Source organism: Piliocolobus tephrosceles, chromosome 16 (genome assembly GCF_002776525.5).
Source record: "Piliocolobus tephrosceles isolate RC106 chromosome 16, ASM277652v3, whole genome shotgun sequence".
Lineage (NCBI taxonomy): Eukaryota > Metazoa > Chordata > Mammalia > Primates > Cercopithecidae > Piliocolobus > Piliocolobus tephrosceles.
The window spans coordinates 32,707,632-32,734,544 of record NC_045449.1 but is presented as its reverse complement, the minus strand read 5'-3'; the positions used below and the strand labels follow the sequence as shown (position 1 = coordinate 32,734,544).

At 37.4% G+C, this 26,913-nt stretch overlaps 1 protein-coding gene and 1 non-coding gene across 9 annotated transcripts in view; one reads left to right on the top strand and one right to left on the bottom strand.

Moving 5' to 3' along the window:
- BCAS3 (BCAS3 microtubule associated cell migration factor) overlaps window positions 1–26,913 on the bottom strand; it is a 722,154-nt gene that overhangs the window by 424,858 nt on the left and 270,383 nt on the right. The gene's annotated exons all lie outside the window — the stretch shown is intronic.
- LOC111537741 lies at window positions 12,552–12,655 on the top strand. The gene has a single exon (XR_002730102.1). It is a non-coding gene; the product is annotated as a small nucleolar RNA U13 (small nucleolar RNA).

Below are 26,913 nucleotides of genomic sequence, written 5' to 3'. Positions count from 1 at the left end.
TAATTAATGAGATACAAATACAGTATTACAGTGTTTAATTAAATGTTTTGCAAATTTATGTTAGGTTATGTCATTTACCATTCATTAAATGTTTCCTGTATTATTTAGCATAATATCTCACATTTATTTCTCATTATAATGACATAAAATTTGGCTAATCAGAAACCAATTAGGCCTCAAAAAGCTAATATATTTGCTCTTTAAAACGTACTATAGTCATATTCCAGTAATTCTGATTTATACAAATACTTTGAGTAATGTGAGTTATTCATTTTTAAATATTTCATTGATTTGAGAATTCAAAACTGTAGTATTTGGGGCAACCAATATCTAATGCAGTAGATATACTCACATGGAACATAAAATTTCTCAAGAGTCTTTTCAATTATGTTCAACATTTTATCAAAACTTAAAAAAATTAATTCACAAAATAGGTTGAAGTCAAAGCACATATGAAACAAGAGGACTGGATACTAGAACTAAATGTTACTACATTTCAGCATCTAAGATGTAGAAATCAGCATTTTATAAGGCTGTGAATTCACCACCAAAAACTCAGTAACAACCTCAATTTATAAGAGTGATAACATTTTGGGATTATTTAACATCCTAAAATCTAAAGCAGAGATTGTTATACTTTAGTGTGATAAGAAACACTTAGATTATCTGTACAAAATGCAGATCCTGTAGTCCCACCTTCGGAATTATGATTCAGTAGGTATTTGGGTAGGAGGGGGGATGACCAAGAAATATGCATTTTTAGAATACTTAAATAATAACTCTGGTATTGATCAGCAATACCAGGCTAGAAAATAAAGTGACCACTAATAGCATTCCCTCCAACCCCATATCAAACCTTAGAAATTATAGAAAAAATATTTTTAGGCTGGGTGCAGTAGCTCACGCCTGCAATCCTAGCACTATGGGAGGCCGAGGCAGGTGGATCACTTGAGGTCAGGAGTTCGAGACCAGCCTGGCCAACATGGTGAAACGCTGACCCTACTAGAAACACAAAAATTAGCCAGGCATGGTGGCATGCACCTGTAATCCCAGCCACTCGGGAGGCTGAGGCAGGCGAATCACTTGAATCCGGGAGGTGGAGGTTGCAGGCAGCTGAAATTACACCACTGCCTTCCAGCCTGGGGGAACACAGCAAAATCCCTTCTAAAAAAAAAAAATACATACACACACACACACACACACACACACACACTTTTTTAAATAATGAGGGAATAGCAATGGTTGTCTAGGGCAGAGAGCACTGACCAAAAAGGGCAGGAGGAAAGTTGTTTCTGAGATAAGAAAAATATTCTATATCTTAATTGTGGTGATGATTATATAGATTTAACTGCTGAGAGGCAAATCCAACATCCATCTCCAACATTCACTCCTTCACTGGATGCCACCACAGACACTTAATATGTGATTACCTAGCCTCTTTTATAACAAGTGGTGACACAGTTATGATCACGCAAAGGCAGGTGGCTATTGCAGGATTCTGAAACAGTATCTGCTTTCCTGATAAAGGAAGTTAACATGACTGATGCTGCCCCTTCTCCCCATCTTATTGCCTTGAAGTCTGAAATGATGCCCAGGGAAGTGATATTTATAAAGGAATCACGAGGGAAAGAGCAAAAAAAGTCACAAAGACATCATTGAGCCACGACCAGCAGCAAACTTTTCATAATGTGATAAAAATAAACTCTGGTTTTAAAAAACCATTGTTAAATGTGGTTTTCTTTCTATGGCCAAAAGTATGCCTAATGATTCAAATAACAACGCCCTTTCTAACCCTACTAGAAAAGAAAGAAAACCCAAGAGCAGAGAGTGCTTGGATAAAAAGTCTCAAGACCAAGAGTACTAAACTTTCAGATGCCTACGAAAATGGCATTCAAATCATAAAGATAACTGCATATAGCAACAACCACCTGCCAAAGTCCAAGCCATTTGATGAGGTTATGTTTAATGAAAACACATAAAAATATAAAAAAGGGAATTAAAATACAAGTTCTAGAGACATTCCCAGCCATGTACTTCAATATTTTTTATCCGTCGGAACTGATAAAAACACTTGCACTTTCAGGCTGGGCACAGTGGCTCATGCCTGGAATCTCAGAGCCTTGGGAGGCCAAAGTGGGAGGATCTCTTGAGGCCAGGGATTCAAGACCAGCCTGGGCAACATAGCAACACCCTCTCTAAAAAACTTTTATAAAAATTAGCTGGGCATGGTGGTATGCACCTGTATGTAGTCCCAGCTACTCGGGAGGCTGAGGTGGAGGATCTCTTGAGCCCAGGAGTTCAAGGCTGCAGTGAGCAATGATGGCACTACTACATTCTAGCCTGTGTGACAAAGCAAGCAACACCCTGTCTCAAAAAAAAAAGAAGAAGAAGAAAAAAAAAAAGGCCAAGTGAGATAAAAGCCCAATATCCTAGCGGTCCCACCTTATCCAAAGGGCAGCTTCCCCTACCATGCACACAGGGGATACATTACCAAAGGGCAATTGTCACTGGAGCAACTGGCATGTGCACATTAAACACACTAGTCCATGCTTTTCATTGGGGAAAGCTACACTGGAATGGGATGCAAAATGGTGGGACCCTTTAGTCCAATTCAATGACTTATGTTGATGAATATATAACTGGTATTAATGGCTTACATGACTGTACTTAAATGCTTATGCCAGAGGATACCATCGAACATGTACACTGAGGTGATAGTGGGACAACTGCACAACAGACCACCTACTAGACTTCCAGTTCCTTCCCATATTATACACCAGAAACAACATAGGATTCCAAGAGTAAAATGTTTAGGTAAAGACTTAATGGCTGCTGAAGTATTCAGAGGTGTTATCTCAGTACAACATCGCCACCTGCCTGATGCAGCCACCAAGTACACTCCCTTTTTTAGATGGCAGCTATTAACCAGCTACAAAGTTCTAACTGTAATTGAACAATTGACCCATAGAGGCCTCCTGACTTTCTAGACCCATTGGGGATGGGTCAACTCAAACTTGAAAATGAACAAGGTGGGAAGAGCCCAACCAACAGGGACCGCTATTCAAATAGAAATGGTATATTCCAGAGTACAGCCAGCCTGGTTAAGCAGAACCTTGGGTATTACAGCCACTTTTATCTTTTACTCCACTGTCTGAAGCATGCCGCTGGCTCAAGAGGCACTGGACTCACAGAGCTTCCTTTAAATACCTGGGCCTGATTCACTGATGGCTCAGCTAAGATGAAATCTGATGATGCCCACTGGGCCTTGACAGCTGGATAACTCCAACAACTCTGGAAGACTGATTGAAATAAGAAGCAACCAGCATGACAGAATAATGCAAAGCCATCACCCCAGCTTTAATTCAGGGGTAGGCAAAAACTATGACGGTGGGCCAACCGTGCCCATTCATTTATGTACTGTCTATGGATGCTTTTGTATGACAGCAGGAGAGCTGAGTATAGAGATCGCATGGAATGCAGAGTCAAAGATACTTATTATCTGGTCCTTTAAAGAAAAAGTTTGCTGACTCCTAATTCTGAAAACCCTCTAGAAGTTTTATTTTTACTGACTTTTCCTCAGTTGGCAATGGCCTGGCCAGTGGTCTCATCTGCCGGAAGGAAGACTAAACACTCGCAGATTACAGATACACCTCTTTGGGGACATGAGTTCTGCAAACAAATCATGGCTGCTAATTGAACAATCTGGATCACTCATGGCCAAGGTAAGATTCTATTCACTGATGGAAATGACTGGAATCAAGCTGCTTATCAAGCCTACAGTACCCTGCACTGCACTGTGATTGCCATTCAAATCCATCAATAATAAATGTTTTGCCTCTGGCTTAAGTACCATCTATTATCCACTGTTTCACATCCATTCAAACTATGCATGATGTCATAATTGAAAATAATATGTATTCTGCAGTTGTTGCATTTGGTTATCTATTAGGCCAATGTAACTAACAGTGTTATTCTAATAATTTATGTCTTTTTTCTCTATTCTATCCAACATCAATAAAGTGGTATTAAAATCAACAATGCTGATTGTAGAATTATTCATCCTATTAATTCTGATTTTATTTAATGTATTTTAAAACTCAGTTTTAGATGCATATATTTATTTTCTTTTTTATCACCCAGCCCAAAATGTCAAGGTGCATTTAAATTACGTGCATTTAAAACTGAGTTTAGGTGCATACATTTAAATGTTCCGGATAATTTGACTTTTGAACAGTACAAAATATCTCTCTGGTAACAGGCTTTGTCTTAAATTCTATTTTACTCAATACTAATATATAGTTGAATTTCCAGCATTCTTATGTTTCTTATTTGCATGATGTATCTTTTAACATACATTTACTATCATATTAATGTCTCTATATTCAATATTATCTTATAGATAATTTCTTCCTTTATATTGGAGTACATTAATATTTAATTTCTATATGGTTGAATTTTGATATACCACTTAATATTTGTTTTCTGCTTATCCCTCTTTTTCTTGTGCTTCTGCGCGTCCTTTCCTGTCTTTTGCATTAACTGAACAATTTTTAGCATGCCATTTTCATTGAAGTACTGATTTTTTTATGTATAGCAATGTTGAATCTTGCAATAGTACAGCTCTATATACCTGCCTCTGCCCTAGCATCCTCCATCTTTGTGCTATAGTTGTCATATGCATTACATGTATATACAATACAATACCCCCACACTAATTCAATCATACCCATATATTAGACACAAATTTTTAAAAGGGAAAAATTATCCTTTCTATTCAACAATAAATGATCACATTTTTCATTATTTCTTAAATATGTTAGTTTGCTTCTGGTATTATGTGCCATTAGCATAATTTCTAGTGTGGATGTCCTGGCTTTACTGCTCCTTCATCCTTGAGAGATATTGTTGTTTGATGGAAAACTTCAGGTGGCCAATATTTTATTCTTGGAGTCCTTCAGACATGTTATTCCACTGTCTTCTGACTTCCATGGTTTCCAATGAGAAGTCAACAGTGTGTTAAAATGTACTTTCTCTGTGTGCAATGCATTACTTTCATCTGCCTACTTTCAAGATTTCCTCCTTACTTTGGTTTTCAGAAAAATGACTATGATGTTCTTTGACATGGTTTTTGTTGTATTTAATCTGATGTGTTGCTTGCTTATCTTTTTGAAGTTGTAAATGTATGTCTTTTGACAAAAGTGGAAAGTTTTCCACTTTTAGACTTTTTTTTCCTCCCTTACTCTCCTCACCTTCTGCAATAACTACAGATATGATGCCTCTGATATTGTCTCACATGTTGCTAAGACTCTACTTATTTTCTATTTTTTCACTCATTCAGTTTGGAAATTTCTAGTGATCCATCTTCAAATTCATTTACTCAATCAAATTCTGCTGTTAACACACCCATTTCATTTTTATTTTTGATATTGTATTTTTAAGTTGTAGACTTTTCACTAGGTAATTTCCCGTATTTTCTTTCTCTGCTGACATTTCCTACCCTTTTATTTAAAAGAAGCATATTTTCCTTCATATCACTGAACATAGTAATAATAGATGCTTTAAAATAATTTCTACTAGAAGATGGAGACTTCTAGTTCCAAAATGGTGGTATAGAAGCTACCTGGCTTCACTACCCCTGCAGAAAACCAAAAACAAATACATAGTATCGAGATTTTAACAGCAACACTCAGAACTCAAATATGAGGATGAGACAATTCCTGAGGCCACAGAGAAGAGAAAAAAAACGTCAGAGTGAATGCTAAGAGATTCAGACTTCCAGATCTGTGATGCCCCTCCCCTGAGTCTGCCTGGCATCAAGAGCACAGAAAATCTCCTCCTAACTCATGGTGACTATACTGGAAAAAGTAAGATTGAGGCAGTAAACCAGGTTTCCCACCATCTTGGATGCTCTGGCAGGAAAACTGTCCTTAACTGGGAAGTACCGTGGCTGCCTGATGGGAGAAACAACCCTGAGGACAGGCAAAGACAAAGTGGGGAGGCTAGACTACCATCCCTAGCCCTGGAAACTCTGTTCCGTTACTTGGCCAAAGAAGACACCAAATTAGAATGACTGTTCAGCAGCACCATGTAGTAGGAGATACATTACACAGGTCTCTGGGCACAAACTCCCAGCCAGACTTGACACACTGTGGGGATAACCACTTTGGGATGCTCCCAAAACAGGATAGGCAGCACTGCAATAATTTAGCAGAGCCAAGGTGAACCTGGGCTTTAGATACCACCTACATCCCAAAAAAAGGGCAACAACTTAGCTGCAAAGATTCACTAACAAGCCAGACATGCTGCCTCATGCTTGTAATTCCAGTGCCTTGAAAGGCCAAGGCAGGTGAGAGGATCACTTGAGGCCAGGAGTTTGTGACAGGCCAGGGCAACACAATGAGAGTCTGTCTCTTAAAAAAAAAAAAAAAAAAAATTCTTTTTAAAGTAGCCAGGTATGGTGTCATGTGCCTGTAGTCCTAGCTACTCAGGAGGCTGAGGTTAGAGGATTGCTCCAGCTGGAGTTCAAGATTACAGTGAGCAATGACTGCACCACTGTACTCCAGCCTGGGCAGCAAAATGTGCCCTGACTCTAAAAGGATTTTAAAAAATGCACTAAGCAAAATGTACCCAATAAAAACAAAACAAGGTAGACAGATAAAACTAAAATAAAGTATCAATGCAAAGATATAGACATACACATGAAAAAACAACAGCAAGTAGGGAATTATGACCTCCCCAATGGACAAAGCAAAACTCCAGTGACAGACCCTAATGAGAGAGTGATCTGTGAGCCCTCTGACCAAGAATTCAAAATAGCAGTTTTAAGGAAACTGAGTGATCTCCAAAGAAAACACAGAAAATCAATTCAGAAATTTATCAGAGAAATTTAACAAAGAGATTGGGGAAAAAATGTGGAAATTTTGGAACTGAGAAACATACTTGCTGAACTGAAGAAGTCATTAGAGACTCTCAACAGTGGAATGGACCAAGTGAAGGAAAGAATCAGTGACCTAAAATACTGGCTATTTGAACATACAATCGGAGGCGGGGAGGGAACAAAAAGGAATAAATACCATCAACAGGATGCAGACAATTACCTCAAAAGACCAAATCTAAGAATTATTGGTGTTTAAGAGTAGAAAAGGGTAGAAAATGCAGCCAAAGAAATAATAATGGAAAACTTTCCAAAACTTGAGAACGATATAAATATCCAGTTATGGGAAGGACTGAGAACAACAAACACTCAACCCAAATAAAAATACTCTAACACATATAATAATAAAACGCTCAAATGTCAAGGAGAAAGAGAAGATCCTAAAAGCAGCAGCACGAGAAAAGAAGCAAATACTGTATCTCCAATTTGTCTGGCAACAGACTTCCCAATGTAAATCATATAAGCCAGGAGGGAGTATAACAACATTTTCAAAGTGCTCAAGGAGAAAATACTGCCATTCAAGAATACTGTATTCAGCAAAATTATATTGAAATATGAAGGAGATATAAAATATTTCTGAGACAAACAAAAACAGATAATTCGCCACCACCAGACCCACCTAACAAGAAATACTAATGCGAATAATTCAATCAGAACCAAGAAAACTCTGATGTGCAAAAAGAAAGCTGAAATTTTCAAGGTACAACACCCACTGGTAAAAAGTACGTGGTGAAACACAAACTATTCTATAACTGAAATGGTGGTGTGCAATCTGCTCATAACTCTAGCATGAAACTCAAAAGACAAATCTATCAAAAAAATAATCTCTATTAGCAACCTGTTAAGACATAGATAATACAAAAAATATAAACTGATACAACCAAAGTCAAGATGCTGGGGGTGCCAGGCGTGGTATCTCACACCTGTAATCCCAGCACTTTTGGAGGGCAGATCATTTGAGGTCAGGAGATCAAGACCAGCGTGGCCAACGTGGTAAAACCCTGTCTCTAGGCATGGTGGCACGTCTGTAATCCCAGCTACTCAGGAGGCTGAGGCAGGAGAATCATTTTAACCCAGGAGACGGAGGTTGCAATGAGCCGAGATCGTGCTACTGGGTAACACAGTAAGACTTTGTCTCAAAAACAAAACAAAACAAAAAAGATGCTGGGTGATCGAGTAAAAGTATAAATGATTTTTACATGTTCTTTTGCCTGCCTTTGATTCTACTCTTCCATTTGTGATCTAAGATAAGTTGTAGTCTCTTTAAAATAACTTTTTATATCTATTATAAGATATTTCTGTAAGCCTCCTGGTAACCACAACACAAAAACTTATAACACAAAATCCTGTAACAGACTCACTAAAAAGAAATAGCAACAAATTAACAGCATACTACCAGAGAAAATAACTTATCCACAAAGGAAGGCACTAAGAAAGAAACAACCAGAAAACAAGCAAAAGAATGGCAGTAGTAACTTCTTACTTATCAATAATAACACTGAATGTAAATGGTCTCAATTATCCAACTAAAAGGCACAGACTAGCTGAATGGATAAAGAAACAAGAACCAAATTTTATGTTGCCTTCAAGAAATCCACTTCACCCATAAAGACACATGTAGACTGAAAGTGAAGAGGTGAGAAAAGATACTCCATGTATCTGGAAACCAAAACAGAGCAGGAATAGCTACACTTATATGAGAAAATAGACAATCTAAGATTATAAAAAGAACAGAGAAGGGCACTTTACAATGATAAAGGGGCCAATTAAGCAAGCATATGTAACAATTATAAATATTCAACCAACACTGGATATCTCAAGTCTATAAAGAAAATATTAATGGAACTAAAACAGAGACAGACTGTAATACAATAAAAGAAGGAGACCCTATTCCAGTAACGCACAGATTATTCAAACATAAAATCAACAATGAAACAGCAGAGTTAAACTACACACTAGATCCAACAAGCCTAACTGATGTTTAGAGAACATTTTATCCAACTGCTACAGCATACATTTTCTTTACCAGCACATGGGACGTTCTCCAGAAGAGACCATATCTGAGGTCATAAAACAAATCTGAACAAAACTTTTAAAATAAAAATCATATCAAATATCTTTTCTGGCCACAATGGACTAAAACTAGAACTTAACAAGAAGAACTGGGGAAAATATATAAACACATAGAAATTAAAAAACATGCTCCTGAGTGACCAATGGGTCAATGAAGAAATAAAGAAAATTTTTAAATGTCTTGAAACAAATGAAAATGGAAAAATGGAAATGCAACACACAGGCTGGGTGTGGTGGCTCATGCCTGTAATCCCAGCACTTTGGGAGGCTGAGGGGGCAGATCACTTGTGGTCAGAAGTTCGAGGCCAGCCTGGCCAACATGGTGAAATTCTGTCTCTACTAAAAATACAAAAATTAGCCAGGAGTGGTGGCGGGTACCTGTACTCCCAGTTACTCTGGAGGCTAAGGCAGGAGAATCACTTGAACTCAGGAGATAGAGGCTGCAGTGAGTCAAGATTGTGCCACTGCACTCCAGTCTGGGCAAGAGAGCGAGACTTCATTTCAAAAAAAAAAAAAAAATCCAATATACCAAAACCTATGGAATACAGCAAAAGCAGTACTAAGAGGTAAGTTTATAGCAATAAATGCCTACATGAGAAAAATGAAAGGCTTCAAATAAACAACCTAACGAATATACCTCAAGGAACTAGAAGCAAGAACAAACCAAAGCCAAAAATAGTAGAAGGACAGAAATAATAAAGATCAGAGCAGAAACTAATGAAATTGAAGCTAAAAATAAATACAGATCAATAGAACAAAACATTGGTTTTCAAAAATGTAAACAAAATCAACAAGTCTTGAGCTAGACTAAGAAAAAAGAGAGAAGACCTAAATAAATAAAACCAGAAACAAAGAAAGGACACATAACAACTGAGACCTCAGAAACACAAAAAAAAACAATTAGAGACTACTGTGAACAATTATACACCAACAAATTGGAAAACCTAGACAAAATGGATAAATTTCTGGAAACATACAACCTCCAATATTGAATCATGAAGAAACAGAAAACCTCAACAAACCAATAAAAAGTAACAAAACTGAAGCTATAATAAAAAGCCTCCATAAAAAGCAAAAAAAGCCCAGGACTTGACAGCTTCACTGCTGAATTCTACCAAACATTTAAAGAAGAATTAATATCAATTGTACTTAAACTCTTCAAAAAAATTGAAGAGGAGGACATACTTCCAAACTCATTCTAAAAGGCCAGCATTACCTTCATACCAAAATCAGATAAGGACACAACAACAAGAAAAGAAAACTACAGGCCAATATCCCTGATGAACATACATGTGAAAATCCTCAACAAAATACTAGTGAACAGAATTCAACAACACACTAAAAAGATCATTTATAATGATCAAATGGGATTCATTCCAGGGATGCAAGGATGGTTCAACATAAGCAAATCAATAAATATGATATAGCATATTAACAGAATCAAGAACAAAAACCACATATTTCAATAGATACTGAAAAAGTATTTTACAAAATTCAACATCCTTTATGATAGGAAAAAACCCCTCATCAAAATGGGTATAGAAGCAACATACTTCAAAATAATAAAGACCATTTATGACAAATCCACAGCTACCATTATACTGAACAGGGAAAAAAATGAAGGTTTTTCCTCTAAAGACTAGAACAAGACAAGGATGCCCACTCTCACTACTGTTACTCAATGTAATACTGCCAGTCCTCACCAGAGCAATTAGGTAAGAGAAAGAAATAAAGGGCAACCAAATTGGAAAGGAAGAATTCAAATTAGCCTTGTTTGCATACAACATGATCTTATACCCAGAAAAGGTTACAGAACTCACCAAAAAATTGTTAGAGCTGATCAGCGAATTCAGTCAAGTTGCAAGTTACAAAATGAACATATAAAAATCATTAGCATTTATATACATCAACAGAGAACAATCTGAAAAATCAAGAAAGCAATCAATCCCATTTGTAACAGCTACAAAAATATAAAACTCCTAGGTCTCAATCTAACTAAAGAAGTTAAAGATCTATAAAAACTATGAAATATGAAAGAAATTGAAGAAGGCACAAAAAATGGAAAGATATTCCATGCTTATGGATCAGAAGAATACTGTTAAAACCACAATACTATCCAAAGGAGTTTACAGATTCAATGCAATCCCTATCAAAATTCCAACGACATTCTTTACAGAAATAGGAAAAAAAACTTAACATTTATATGGAACCACAAAAGACCACAAATAGCCAAAGCAATCCTGAGCCAAAGGAACTGAAGGCATCACACTTCCTGACTTCAAAATTTACTACAAGTCTATAATAATCAAAACAGCATGGTGCTGGCATAAAAACAGATACATAAACCAATGGAACGGACTAGAGAAACTAAACATAAATCCATAGATTTACAGCCAATTCATCTTTGACAAAGATGCCAAGAACATAAAAAGGTGAAAGAACAGTCTTTTCAATAAGTGGTGCTGTAATAACTGGATAGTTATGCAGAATAATGAAACTAGACCTCTATCTCTCACCACAACAAAAATCAAATAAAAATGGATTAAAAATGTAAATCTAAGACCTCAAACTATGAAACTACTAAAAGAAAATTTTGGGGAAACAGTCCAGGACACTGGTCTGGGCAAAGCCTTTTTGTGTAAAACCTCAAAACACAGACAACCAAAGCAAAATAGACAAATGGGATTACCTGAAGCAAACAAGCTTCTACACAGCAAAAGAAATAATCAACAAAGGGAAGAAACAACCCACAAAATGGGAGGAAATATTTGCAAACTATTCATCTGACAAAGAATTTGTAACTACAATATATAAAGAGCTCAAGTAACTCAACAGCAAAAACCCCCAAATAATCAGATTTTAAAATGGGCAAAATCCAACCCAATTAGAAACAAAAGAAAAAATAAGAAAATTAAAAACGGGCAAAAGATCTGAATACATATTTCTCAAAAGAAGACATACAAATGGCCAATAGGTATATGGAAAAAAATGCTCAACATCTCTAGTCATCAGAGAAACACAAATCAAAACCACAATGAGATATCATCTCACCCTAGGAAAAACGGCTTGTGTCAAAAGGACAGTCAATAAAAGATGCTGGTGAGAATGTGGAGAAAAGAGACCCTTGGACACTGCTGGTGGAAACGTGAATTAGTGCAGCCACTTATGGAGCACAGTATGGAGGTTCCTCAGAAAACTAAAAATAGAATTACCATATGATCTAGCAATTCTACCACCAGGTATATAGCCAGAAGAAAGAAAATCAATGCATCTAAGGGATATCTGTACTTCCATGTTTGCTGCAGCACTGTTCACAACAGCCAAAATATGGAATCACTCTAAGTGTTCATCAACAGATGAAAGAATAAAGCATATATGGTATATACAGCAATGAAATATTCAGCTATTAAAAAAAGAATGAAATCTTGTCATTTGCAGCAACATAGCTGAAACTGGAGGCCACTATGGTAAGAGAAATAAGCCAGGCACAGTGAAATGTTGCATGATCTCACTCCTAGGTGGGAACTACAAAAGTGGATCTTTGATCCTTTTGCAGTTCATAAGCATGATGAGTGGGTTTTCACGCTGCTGCGTGAGATGTGCCTCCCTTAAGTCTCGTTACAACGTCAGCACATAACCCATCTGATGTAGAAAAGAAAAAAAACAGTGGGTCTCATGAAGATAGAAAGTAGAATGGCCCAGCACTTTGGGAGGCCAAGACGGGTGGATCATGAGGTCAGGAGATCAAGACCATCCTGGCTAACATGGTGAAAGCCCATCTCTACTAAAAAATACAAAAAATTAGCTGGGCGCGGTGGTGGGCGCCTGTAGTTCCAGCTACTCAGGAGGCTGAGGCAGGAGAATGGCGTAAACCTGGGAGGCAGAGCTTGCAGTGAGCTGAGATCCGGCCACTGCACTCCAGCCTGGGTGACAGAGCGAGACTCCATCTCAAAAAAAAAAAAAAAGAAAGTAGAATGGCAGTTATCAGAGGCCAGGAAGTGTGGGGCAGGGGGCAATGAAGGGGAAGAAAATGAACATAAATGTATTTATTACCACTGAACTGTACACTTAAAAATGGTAAAGATGGTAAATTTTATATGTATATTTTAATCTCAATTTTTTAAAGTATAAAAAAGGAGAAAATTGATATGGAATATATAGAAACTTTCTATACTATCTTCCCAACTTTTCTGTAACCCTAAAATGATTCCAAAATTGAAAATTTATTTTATAAATAAAATAATTTTTATAATTTACTACATCTGGGTGATCTTGGGGTTCATTCTGCTAATGTGACTATTGTGATCCTATAGATTGAAGCAGCAGCTCCCGCCTGAGAGTTTCCTCCCGGACATTCCTTCTGGCCAGCCCTACTGATTTCAGAGTAGCCTAGCCAGCCCCCAGAATCATGTATGCCGATGTAATCATGTAAATCTCTTTAATGCCCTACTGATTCTGTTTCTCTGGTCGAATCTTAACTGACACAGAGTTTTAATTCAATTCCTATCATTTCATCGTGGCTAAATGGTAGAAATTATTTCAAATGATTTCTAAATTTATGATATGATTTTAAGTTTTTCAAAATTTCTCCCTGACCTCAAATATCTCCCTTACTGCCATTCAGAGTGCTTATAATTTTACCATTAAATAATACTTCCTTTGGATCTTCTGGTACTTGAAAATCCTACCAAGGAGAAAAAGATGCTACTATGAGGAATTTCATGGTTAGGAAAATGTGCTCTGAAAGCCAAGAGTATAGCTTGACAACATTCTGCTGAAGACATTAGGCATATGTTTCATGGATCCACTCAATCAGCAGAAGCCAGGAATAGACAGGGAAATCCAAGAAAGATCTGTGGCGTGTCCTCTTGTCTGATGGCATGGATCCCCATGACATACACAGGAGATACACAAGGTTTTTGAGAATGTGGTATCTGTAGAAACACTGCCATCTTGGACTGAAAGGCACAAAGGCATGATTTAAAAGAGGAGGAGGAGGAAGAAGAAGAAGGAGAAGAAGGAGAAGAAGAAGGAGAAGAAGGAGAAGAAAGAGAAGAAAGAAAGAAGAAGGAGGAGGAGGAGGAAGGAAGAAGGAAGAAGAAAGAAGAAGGCAGCGGCAGTGGCTGCTGCACCTACAAAACTCTACAAGCAGGAAACAGGCTGATAGAGCTACCTAGGTGCAAACCTGTGCTACCCAATAAAATGTGTGAATGACTCCAAGGGCAGAGATGTGCGCTTAGAAGGCCTAAGTTGTGTGTACAAAGGCAGGAACGGACAGAGCCACAGGCCCAGAAAATGAAGCCATAGTGCAGGAGGGCAGCACCTCAAGCCAGATGGGAAACTCTGGCCTTGAAACACAATGGAATTTGCCCTGCTAGATTTTAAACATGTTTGAAACCAGTGACTCCTTCATTCTTTTCCACTTCTCCCTTTTGAAACGTCTATCCTATGCACATCCTACTACTGTATTTTGGCAGGAAGTAAGTTTTATTGTAGTTTCATAGCTCCACAGAGGCACAGGAATTTTGCCCCAGGATGAATTCGAGTCTCAACCATACCAGAGTCAGATGACTGAGATGATAAGATTGGACCTTTGAGCTGATAATAATTTAGACTTAGAGTTGACGCTGTAATGGGTTGTGACTTCGGGGGATGTTGGTAGGGAAAAGAGGTAATACTTAGCATATGGCATGAACACAAATACTGGGGGACAGAGGATGGAATACAGAGAAGTGAATTATAGCCCCCAAAAGACGTATCCACATCCCTCAAAAGATCAAAGAGTTACTCTTTGGCAAAGTAAATGATTAGGTTATAGATCCTAAAAGAAGGGGCTTATCCTGGGTTATCCAGGTTGGTACTTAAAACAATCACATGTATGTTTACAAGAAATACAGAAGAGAAGCAGACTGAGAAATGAGGAGGATGTAATACAATTAGAGAGACAGAGACTGAGCGATGTGGCTATAACTCAAAGAATGCTAAAGGCCACCAGAGGCTAGAAAAGGCAAAGAACAAATCCTTCCTCAGAATTTCCAAAGGAAGTGCAGCCTTGCTTACATTTTGATTTTATATTTTTGCCCTCCAAAACAGTAAGAGAATAAAATTTTGATATTTTAGGCTCCCAAGTCCATGGCAATTTGTTATGGTAACCACAGGAAAAAAACCATTGAGTAATTCTGGACATCATCCTGAACAACGTGAATTTTATAATATGAACAATCTGTCCAGGACTGAAATTGCTGGGTTCTATGGTAAGTACATATTAATATTTTAAGTAAATGCAAAATTATTTCCCAGAGAAGTTGTACCAACAGCAATGTATGAAATATGAGAAATTTAATTCCTCTATTCACTGACTGCGGGGAGTTAGTTCTTTAAAGGTATCATGGACATAAGACATACAACTTGTGTCTTTTCATTCTCTTAATGGTTTTGTTCAAAGAGCAGATGTGTTTCATTTTGATGAAATCCACTTTATCAATTTTTCTTTAATGGACTTTGGAATAGAAAATTTTGCAAAGCAAAAACAAAAAAACTTCTTTTTTTTGAGACAGGGTTTGCTCTGTTTCCCAGGCTGGAGTGCAGTGGCGTGATCATGACTCACTGCAACCTTGACCTCCCAGGCTCAAGCAATCCTCCCACCTCAGCCTCCCAAGATGCTGGGACTACAGACATGCACCACCAGGCCTGGCTAATTTTTTTTTTGTTTTTGTAGAGACAGAGTCTCCCTATGTTTCCCAGTCTGGTCTTGAACTCCTGGGCTCAATGGATCCTCCCACCTTAGCCTCCCAAAGTACTGGAATTACAACTGTGTCCAACCTTGGTGTCACATTTTGAATGTCTGTCCCTAACCCAAGTCACAAAGGTTTCTTTTGGTGCTCTTATAACTTTATAGTTGTAGGTTCTACATTTAAGTCTATGATCTGAGTTAATTTGTTGAAAAGACTAACCTTTCTCCACTTCACATCTTTGCACCTTTGTCAAAAATAAGTTGTCTCCACATGTGTGGGAATGGTCACAAGATCCCTACTGATTATTGTAGTTTTAGTAAGTCTTGATATAGGTAGTAACATTCCTCCAACTTTCTCTTTTTCAAAATTATTTTGCTCTAAGTGCTATGCATTTTCATGGGAATTTATCTTGTTAATGTCTACCAAAAGAAAACCCTGCTGGGATACTGATGCAGATTACATCGAGTCTATGGATAAATTTGGAGATAACTGACATTTTAAATGATGGTAAGTATTCTAGCACAATAAAATGGTTTAATTCTCCATTTATTCAGGTCTTTACTCTCAGCAATATTTTCTACTTTTCAGAGTACAAGTCTTGCTTATTGAATGACAGTAGTATATACTTTTGGATTTTTTTAAATGATCAATTCATTGTTGTTAGTATATAGAAGTGCAACTGATTTTTGTATATTGATCTAATATCCTGTAACCTTGTTAAAATCATTTATCAGTTCTTTTTAAAAAAATAAAATAAAATCCTTTAGTTTTTCAACATAGACAATCATGTCACTTTTGAATAAAAGATAGTTTTACTCTTGCCTTTCCGATCAGATGGTAGTTCCTTCTTTGTTCTCATGTCTCCTCTACAGATCTCCAGGATTCTCTCTCTCTGCAGCTCCCAAGTCTCTGGTGCACTATATTAAGAATCTATGATCTTGGCCTCCCGGGACTCTTAGCAATATCTCATCAATTCAGGGAAACTACCAGGCTCCATTAGGGTTCCCCCTTCCTGCACCACGACTGGAAACTCTTTCAAAGCAATAAATTGGGGCAACCATAGGCATCCTCTCGTGTGTTCTTCATCTCTCAGAGATCACCATCTTTCAATGACTGATGTACAGTAACTAGAAAACCACTGTTCGTTGTTTAGTTGTTTCAGGTAGGAGGGTTAATCCAGTTCTTAACTCTATATTGGCCAAAAGTAGAGGTCCTAATAAGGACTCTTTATTTGGCATTTACTGTGCAAGGTGCTTTGCTAAGCATTTTACATATAGTATTTCTGATATTCCTGCAATAAACTCTGAAATCGGTATTGGCCCCATTTTACAGAAGAGTAACTTGAAGATTAGAGAAAACATTTTGCCTGTCTTTAGTTATATAATTACTAATCAGCATTCAAGTATATAGGGGAGCTGGGAAAATAGGAATGAGGAGTGACTGCTAATGGATAAGGGGTTTAAGGATTATAAAAATGTCCTGAAATTAGATACCAGTGATGATATGCAAACTCTAAAAACATAACAAAAACCACTGAATTACACTTCTGAAAATGAATTTTATAGTATATAAATTATATCTCAGTAAAAATGATGTTTTTGGGGGAAAAACTGAAGAGTTACATGACCATATATAGGGTCATGCACAGGGTTGCCAGATTCACAAAAAGAAATACATAAAGTCCAGTTAAATTTGAGTATTAGTATAAGCATAACTAGGAAATATTTGGAACATGTTCACACTAAAAACAAATATTTGCATTTACCTAAAATGACCATCAAATAGTTACCAGTTAATAATACTGAATAACTAGATTATTTTCCCTTGACAATTGAAGATACTAACCATATTATTTCGCAGTATTATTCTAGTGTGGTAAAATTAACACTTTTCTGATTTACAGATGTTTCAAAAGCAAGTTTGCCATTCGCCAAAATTAGCATGCTAAGTACAAAAATGACTTGAGTCTGTTTGAGAAAGTATGTTAACAAAATATGTGTAAGGTTAATACTTACTGTTGAAAACAAGGACTATTTTTCTTACTACATATGTGCTTTATGAGGAAAATTACTGTCAGATGCAAAGGATATCCCAAGTCATAGACCACAAAACAACTTAATTCAGTATAATTAAATCCACACACTGAATTTTTTTCCTTGCCTGATTAAAGTACCGTCAGAGTTCTTGGAAGAATCCAGAAAAATATGCTTTTGTAGTACTCAAAAGGGCCAAATCATGTGAAATACAGATTTCATGACTGATGTTAAAATTTTATATATCAGTTCAAAATCATTTTCTGTAGAATCTTATAAAATTAATTTTGTGGTCACTGAGGTCCTGGTATTTGGGGTTTAGAAATTCCCAGTCTCCCATACAGAGTGTGTTCTAGAGCATAATCATTTAAATAATTTCTATTTGATTTTCCTACCAGTTAAGTAGGAACATCATTGGCATTAGCAAACATTTGCACTACAATATGGTAGGCTCCATTCTGTGCATAAGAGATGCCAAAAAGCTTATGCAAAATTTCTATTTCCATATGGAACTTATAGATAAATTAAATGGCAAATAACTTTAATACAAAGAAGTATCAAAAATAGATGTTAAGTGCTTAAAATATCCAAATTCTAAAAGGTCAGAGATGAGATAGAGCATCTCAGTGACTAGAACAGATGGGACGGGGTTTGAAAAAGAGGTAAGAAATAAAATGTGCCCAGCAGCACATTGAAATATTAACTCTAGATAAAATGCTCATCAAATTTAAAACTTCCATACGAAAGAGACAAAAACGAATGATAACTAAACTTAAGGGTAAGCAAGTTAGTTGTGCCAGAAAGTAAGGACAGGCTCAAAGCAAAGAGTGATGAAGATATGTCAAAAGGACACAGACACCAAATTATTGGGCTCCCACTGGCCAAATGTGAGACATTTTGTGCTCTCTAATAAGTAATTATTGAACAAATATAATCCATTGAATAAAATAGGAATCTATGAGACCCAAATGATAGGTAAAAAAAGGAATCAATTGAAAGTTCAATGCAGAATGGCATATTTACATAGCTTTAAATTACTGTCCCCAAAACCTGTAAATTTTTGTAAAGTACAAAAGAGTAACTGCATAGTGAGGAAGACCAGCAGATACCATCTCAGTCATGTGATTAAACTGATCATCATCAATAACAACTCAAAATCATGTACCACCTGATAGGATGCAATAAGAACCAGCACCTACTCTGTGACATTCCTGTCAAAGATGAGTAAGCTAAATCTAATCATAATGAAACATCAGATAAAAAATTGAGGCACTTTTGACAAAAATAAATGACTTGTAATATTTAAATGTGCTGAGAGCATAAATGGCAAAGAAATAATAATGACCTGTTCCAGAATGAAGATTAAAGAGATATAAAAATTCAGTTTCCAGCCAGGCGCAGTGGCTCACACCTATAATCCTGGCACTTTGGGAGGCCAAGCAGGGTGGATCACAAGGTCAGGAGATCAAGACCATCCTGGCCAACATGGTGAAACCCCGTTTCTACTAAAATTACAAAACAAAATTAGCTGGGCGTGGTGGCATCTGCCTGTAATCCCAGCTACATGGGAGGCTGAGACAGGAGAATCGCTTGAACCAGGCAGTTGGGAGGTTGCAGTGAGCCGAGATCTCACCACTGCACTGCAGCCTCCATCTCAAAAAACAAAACTCCATCTCAAAAACAAGACTCCATCTCAAAAAACAAACAAAAAAAAATTATGGTTTCCCCTAACTAGATCCTTCTGCTAGTTACTGGGACAATCAGTGAAACTAAAATGGAGTTTCAAAATTAGATGGTGAAAATTTATTGATTTGACTTTTTTATGGTTATATAGAAGAATGTTCTCATTTGTAGAAAATACACATTCAAGCATTGAGGGTAATAGGGCATCATGTCATGTTGGCAATCTACTTTCAAATGGTCCAAGGAAAAAATGTATCTGCCTTGGTGGAAGGCCTGCGCATATAAAAATAAATCAGGTACACTTTATTTTTAAAAGAAACCCCAGTATTAGTGGAGACAGACAAGTAGACAACCAGTCAAAATACAAAATAACAAGTACTATAATGGGGCGTAAAATGAGTAACACAGGGAAGAAAAGAATTGACTCCACCTAGAAAAGTAGGAGAAGAAATAAGGTAATTTTTAACATGAATATTGCATGAATGAAAAATATAAATCATGATCCAATGAATATACTTCTAAAATGAAATCTTAATAAGAAGAATCAATTTCATTAAACTCAGTAGGAACTTTAAAAGTATGCATTGTAGGAACTTTTGGTGAAGAATAAAGCAGATATAGTAATCCTTACCCTCAAGAAGGTAAAAATATTTTAAGTATTTAATCTAGAAGAAAGAAATGGGGCATTATATGTATGAGATGTTAACTAGTCCCATATTTACTCATGAATGAATTAAAATTTCATAAATAATAATAATTTATTTGCCTGAAATAAATTTGCCTGATGGGAACATTAGATAAATAATGTTTTATTATATAAATAATAATAATTTGCCTGATGGGAACATCAGAAGAAATGATAAGATACTGTGTTAACGACTAAAATTCCATTTGCTAGTTTTTCTCTAATCGAGGAACTGCTTACTGGTATGCGTAAAATGTTAAACGGTGATAGCTTAGAAAAGTCATTCAATGCTAAAGGCTAAGATTACCTAGATGATGGTGATGGATGCATAACAGTGTGAATTAGTACCATTGAATTGTATGCTTTAAAATGGTAACAATGTTTTTTTTTTTCTTTTGCATTTCACCACAATTTTCTAAAATGATAAGATTTCCAAACCATTCTAAAATTCATATAAAACCAAAAAAGAGCCCAAATAGCCAAGGTAATCCTAAGCAAAAAGAACAAGCTGGAGGCATCATGTTACCTGACTTCAAACTATACTACAGGACTGTGATAAGCAAAACAGCATGGTACTGATACATAAACAGACACACAGACCAATGGAACAGACTAGAGAGCCCAGAAATAAGGCCACATACCTACAACCATCTGATCTTCAACAAAACTGACAAAAACAAGCAATGGGGAAAGGACTCCCTATTCAATAAATGGTTCTGGGATAACTGGCTAGCCATATGCAGAAGGTTGAAACTGAACCCCTTCCTTACGTCATACAAAAAATCAACTCTGGTGGCTCATGCCTGTAATCCCAGCACTTTGGGAGGCCGAGGCAGGTGGATTGCCTAAGGTCAGGAATTCAAGATGAGCCTAGCCAACATAGTGAAACCTCATCTCTACTAAAAATACAAAAATTAGCTGGACGTGGTGGCATGTACCCCTAAGCCCAGCTACTCGGGAGGCTGAGGCAGGAGAATCACCTGAACTGGGGAGGCGGAGGTTGCAATGAGCCAAGATGGCGTCATAGCACTCCAGCCTGGGCAACAAGAGTGAGACTTTGTCTCAAAAAAAAAAAAAAAAAATATATATATATATATATATACACACACTCAAGATGAATTAAAGACTCAAATATAAAACTCAAAACTATAAAAATTCCAGAAGACAACCTAGGCAATACCATTCTGGACACAGCAACTGGCAAAGATTTCATGACAAAGACACCAAAAGCAATCACAACAAAAGCAAACATTGACAAATGGGTTCCAATTAAACTAAAGAGCTTCTGCACAGCAAAACAAACCATCAACATAGTGAACAGACAATTTATAGAATGGGAGAAAATATCTGCAAACTATGCATCTGACAAAAGTCTAACATCCAGCATCTATAAGAATCTTAAACAAATTTACAAGAAAAAAAAACCCATTAACTAGTGGGCAAAGGACATGAACAGACACTTTTCAAAAGACTATTATTAGAGAAATGTAAATCAAAACCAGGATAAACCATCTCACACCAGCCAGAATGGCTATTTTTAAAAAGTCAAAACGTAACAGATGCTGGTGAGGTTGTGGAAAAAAGGGAACTCTTCTCACGCTTGTAATCCCAGCACTTTGGGAGGCCGGGGCGGGTGGATCACGAGGTCAGGAGATCAAGACCACCCTGGCTAACACGGTGAAACCCCATCTCTACTAAAAATACAAAAAAAATTAGCTGGACATGGTGGCGGGCATCTGTAGTCCCAGCTACTTGGGAGGCTGAGGCAGGAGAATGGCGTGAACCCAGGAGGCAGAGTTTGCAGTGAGCCGAGGTTGCGCCACTGCACTCCAGCCTGGGCGACAGAGCGGGACTCCATTTCAAAAAAAAAAAAGAAAGAAAAGGGAATGCTTATACACTGTTAGAGTGTAAGTTAGTTCCATCACTGGAGAATGCAGTGTGTGTATTCCTCAAAGAGCTAAAAACAGCACCGCCATTCAACCCAGCACAATCCCATTCCTGGGTATATACACAAGGGGATATCAATCATTCCACCATAAAGATACATGCATGCGTATGTTCACTGCAGTACTATTCCTAATAGCAAAGACATGGAATCTACCTAAATGCTTATCGATGGCAAACTGGATAAAGAAAATGTGGTACATAGACACCATGGAATAATATGCAGTCACAAAAAAGAATGAGATCACATCTTTTGCAAGAACATGGATGGAGCTGGAGACCATTATCCTTAGCAAACTAATACAGGAACAGAAAACCAAATACTGCATGTTCTCACTTATAAGTGGAAGCTAAACGATGAGAACACATGGATACATAGAGGGAACAACAGACACTGGGGCCTGCTTGAGGGTGGAGGATGGGAGGAGGGAGAGGATCAGAAAAAAATAACTATTGGATACTAGGCCTAGTACCTGAATGGCAAAATAATCTGTACAACAAACCCCCATGACACGAATATACCTACATAATAAACCTGCATATGCACCCTTGAATTTAAAATAAAAGTTTAGGCCAGGCACGGTGGCTCATGCCTGTAATCCCAGCACTTTGGAAGGCCAAGGCAGGTGGCTCACCCAAGATCAGGAGATTGAGACCAGCTCACCAACATAGTGGAATCCCATCCCTACTAAAAACACAAAAAATTAACTGGGCATGCTGTTGGGCACCTGTAATCCCAGCTACTCGGGAGACTACGACAGGAGAATCGCCTGAACCCAGGAGGCAGAGGTTTCAGTGAGTCGAGATCTAGACACTGCACTCCAGCCTGGACAACAGAGCAAGACTCTGTCTCAAAAGAAAAAACAAAAAGTTTAAAAATAATTTTTAAAAAATTGAAAAGATACCGGGCGCGGTGGCTCAAGCCTGTAATCCCAGCACTTTGGGAGGCCGAGATGGGCGGATCACGAGGTCAGGAGATCGAGACCATCCTGGCTAACCCAGTGAAACCCCGTCTCTACTAAAAAATACAAAAAAACTAGCCGGGCGAGGTGGCGGGCGCCTGTAGTCCCAGCTACTAGGGAGGCTGAGGCAGGAGAATGGCGTAAACCCAGGAGGCGGAGCTTGCAGTGAGCTGAGATCCGGCGACTGCACTCCAGCCCGGGCGACAGAGCGAGACGCCGTCTCAAAAAAAAAAAAAAAAAAAAATTTGAAAAGATAAGACTTCCCAGTTTAGCCTGAGAGTAAAATAAGAGAGATAAAGAAAAATGTGCAAACCCATTTCCGGTCTTTAGTCTTTTCTAAACTGTAGCAACAAGAACACAAAAAGCAGGAAAAATATAAAAAAGGGATACAAATTCAAGATTTTAACATTTTAATTAAAGCTGATGAATTAATTCAAATAGAACTTGGACTATGAAAATGCCAAGACCCGGCCAGGTGCGGTGGCTCATGTCTGGGATTATATCCCAGCACTTTGGGAGGCCGAGGCGGGTGAACCACCTGAGGTCAGGAGTTCAAGACCAGCCTGGCCAACATGGTGAAACCTTGTCTCTACCAAAAATACAAAAATTAGCCAGGTGTGGTGGCAGGTGCCTACAGTCCCAGCTACTCGGGGGTGCTGAGGCAGGAGAACTGCTTGAACCTGGGGGACAGAAGCTGCAGTGAGCCAAGATCGCGCCACTACACTCCAGCCTGGGTGACAGAGTGAGACTCCGTTTCAAAAAAAACAAGAGAAAAGGGAATGCCAAGACCCTATCAATCAGTAAGTTGGATTTTCCTCTAGATATTAATTAGAAATAAACATACATAGATTTTAAGAACTATTGATCTTTAAATGCTAGAACTCAACTTAGAAAAGTTAAGTAAAATCATTTTTTTAAATCCGCAGATCTCTAGTGCCAGGATAATAACTGAAAAAGATATAATACCACTGCACTGTTAAGAACAATTTCATCTACATAAATATTATGGGAATCTTAAGAAGGCACAACAGACTGACAGGCAAAGCAGCTATGGGTGCCGAGGTTAATGGGTCAGGTAACTTTGATGCTTTTGTTCCATGTATTTCAAGATTGTCTAAAATTTACCTCCAAAATGTTATTATGTATTACTTATATCATGAAAAAAATGCAAGAAATAAAGCAAAACAATGAAGTCAAACAAAATAAAAGATATTATTCAAAAAGCAAAGAATATAGCTATCACTAATATAGTTGCATAATATTTTAGAATTCCTAGCCAATATAAGAGAAAAATTTTCAAAAGATATTAATTTTCAGAAAATGTATTCCAATTAGAAATTCCAAGACAATTTACTGAAAAACTACTTGATCTTACAAGAGAATCTAGCAAAGCAGGCAGACACAAATGCAATACAAAATTATCAATAGGTTTGCCATACCACAGGAATGACAAACTTTAAAATGTTACAATTCCTAGCTGCAAAATTTCCACAACTGACATAAAGATGTCAGTTCTAATTGTATTAAAATGTAATTTCAATGCAGTTTAAATAAAAATCTCCACAGGATTCACTATGTAACGCAATAAGGTCACTCTAAAACACAACAGCTGGGAAAGCTTTTGAAAATGAACAATAAATCAAGTCATAAAGCTAAAGTAAGTAAAAAAGTTGGTGAAAGGTGTTGTTTTTGCTTCCTATTAGAGAAATTTCCAAACATACACAAAAGTATAGAGAATATTAACATGACCCACCTACGTGGACATCATTCAACTTCAGTAATTAACACTTTGCAAATCTGTTGACTCTATCTCATTGTTTGTTTTGATAGAATATTTTAAAGCACATTAGAGATATCACATCTGTTCACCTGTAAATAATTCAGAATATACGCCTAATAAATAATGACTTTAAAAAAATTAGTTACAAGGCAATATGCAGTGGCTTATGCCAACATTTTGGAAGACTGAGGTGGGAACCCAAGAGTTCAAGACTAGCCTGGGCAACACGGTGAGACTCTGTCTCTACAAAACAGATACACAATTACATACACAGCAAACTAGTTATACCTGATAAATGTCATATAATACCTCGTTTGGGCCGGGTGCAGTGGCTCAAGCCTGTAATCCCAGCACTTTGGGAGGCTGAGGCGGGTGGATCAAGAGGTCAGGAGTTCAGGACCTGCCTGACCAACATGGTGAAACCCCGTCTATACTAAAAATACAAAAATTAGCCGGGCCTGTTGGTGCATGCCTGTAATCCCAGCTACTTGGGAGGCTGAGGCATGAGAATTGCTTGAACCCGGGAGGTGGAGGTTGCAGTGAGCCGAGATTGTACCATTGCACTCCAGTCTGGGCAACAGAGTGAGGCTCTGTCTCAAAAAAAAAAAAAAAAAAAAAAAAAAACAAAAAACCTCGTTCATGGTCAATTTTCTCCAACTGTCTCAAAAAATGTCTCTTCATACTTTATTTAGATCAGGGTCCAAACAAAATTTTCATGATGCATTTACTCAATGTGTATTTTAAGTCTCTTATAATCAACATAACCATCCCTCTATTTTCTACTGTCACTTATTTGTCCTATTATCTAACCAACCCTCCCCTCCCCTACTGCTAGATCATTTCAAAGCAAATTCCAGACATCTGTAAATACTTTTGCATCACTAAAAAATAAAGACTTTAAATTCTTGAATATCTAATAATATTATCTACATAATATCTAATAATAAACAATATCTAGTAAGTCAAATGTAAAAAGCTCACCACTTCTCTGAAAAATATCTTTCTATATTTGGTTTGTGTGAAAGAGGATTTAAATAAGGTCCACGCTTTGTGCTTAGATGATACTCTCCAAAGTCTCCTTCAAATTTTAACAGTTCACCTTTCCCCCACCACACATCACTTTTATTTTCCCGTTAAATTATTTGTTAAAGAAATCAAATCATATTTGTAACATAGAACTTCCCATATTTTAGAGTTGGCTAGTTAATTTTCATGGTGTTGTTTACCTTATCCCTCTATTTCTGTATTTTCTCCAAAGTGCTAACTATATCTAGAAGCTGATTTGTTTGTTTGGTGCAAAAGTAACTATAGTTAACAATAATTTATTGTATATTTCAAAATAATTAGAAGAGTGGATTTAGAATGCTCCCAACACAAAGAAACAATAAATGTTTGAGGTGATGGATATCCCAATTAGTCGGACGAGATCATTACATATTGTATGCCTGTATCAAAATATCACAAGTACCCCATAAATTTGTACAACTATTATGTACCCACAAAAATTAAGAATAGGCCAGGGTAACTCACACCTGCAATTCCAGCACTTTGGGAGGCTGAGGCAGGAGATTCACTTGAACTCAGGAGGTTGAGACTGGCCTGGGCAACACAGTGAGACAACACAGTGTCACCTCTACAAAAAAAGAGAACAAATTGAAAAAATTGCCAGGTGCGATGGCATGTACCTGTAGTCTCAGCTACTTGGGAGGCTGAGACAGGGGGATCACTTGAGCCCAGGAGGTAAAGGCTGTACTCAGCTATGATCCTGCCACTGCACTCCAGCCTGAACAACAGAGCAAGACACTGTCCTCAAAATAATATAATAATCATAATAATAATTATATAAGAAACTTTAAAAATAATTTTTAAGATTTTACTTAAGCTTGTTCTACATTAGAATATTTCAGTGAGGCTGGGTGCAGTGGTTCACACCTGTAATCCCAGCACTTTGGGAGGCCAAGGCGGGTGGATCACAAGGTCAGGAGTTCAAGACCAGTCTGGCCAACATGGTGAAACCCCTTCTCTGCTAAAAATACAAAAATTAGCTGGGCATGGTGATACATGCCTATAATCCCAGCTACTTGG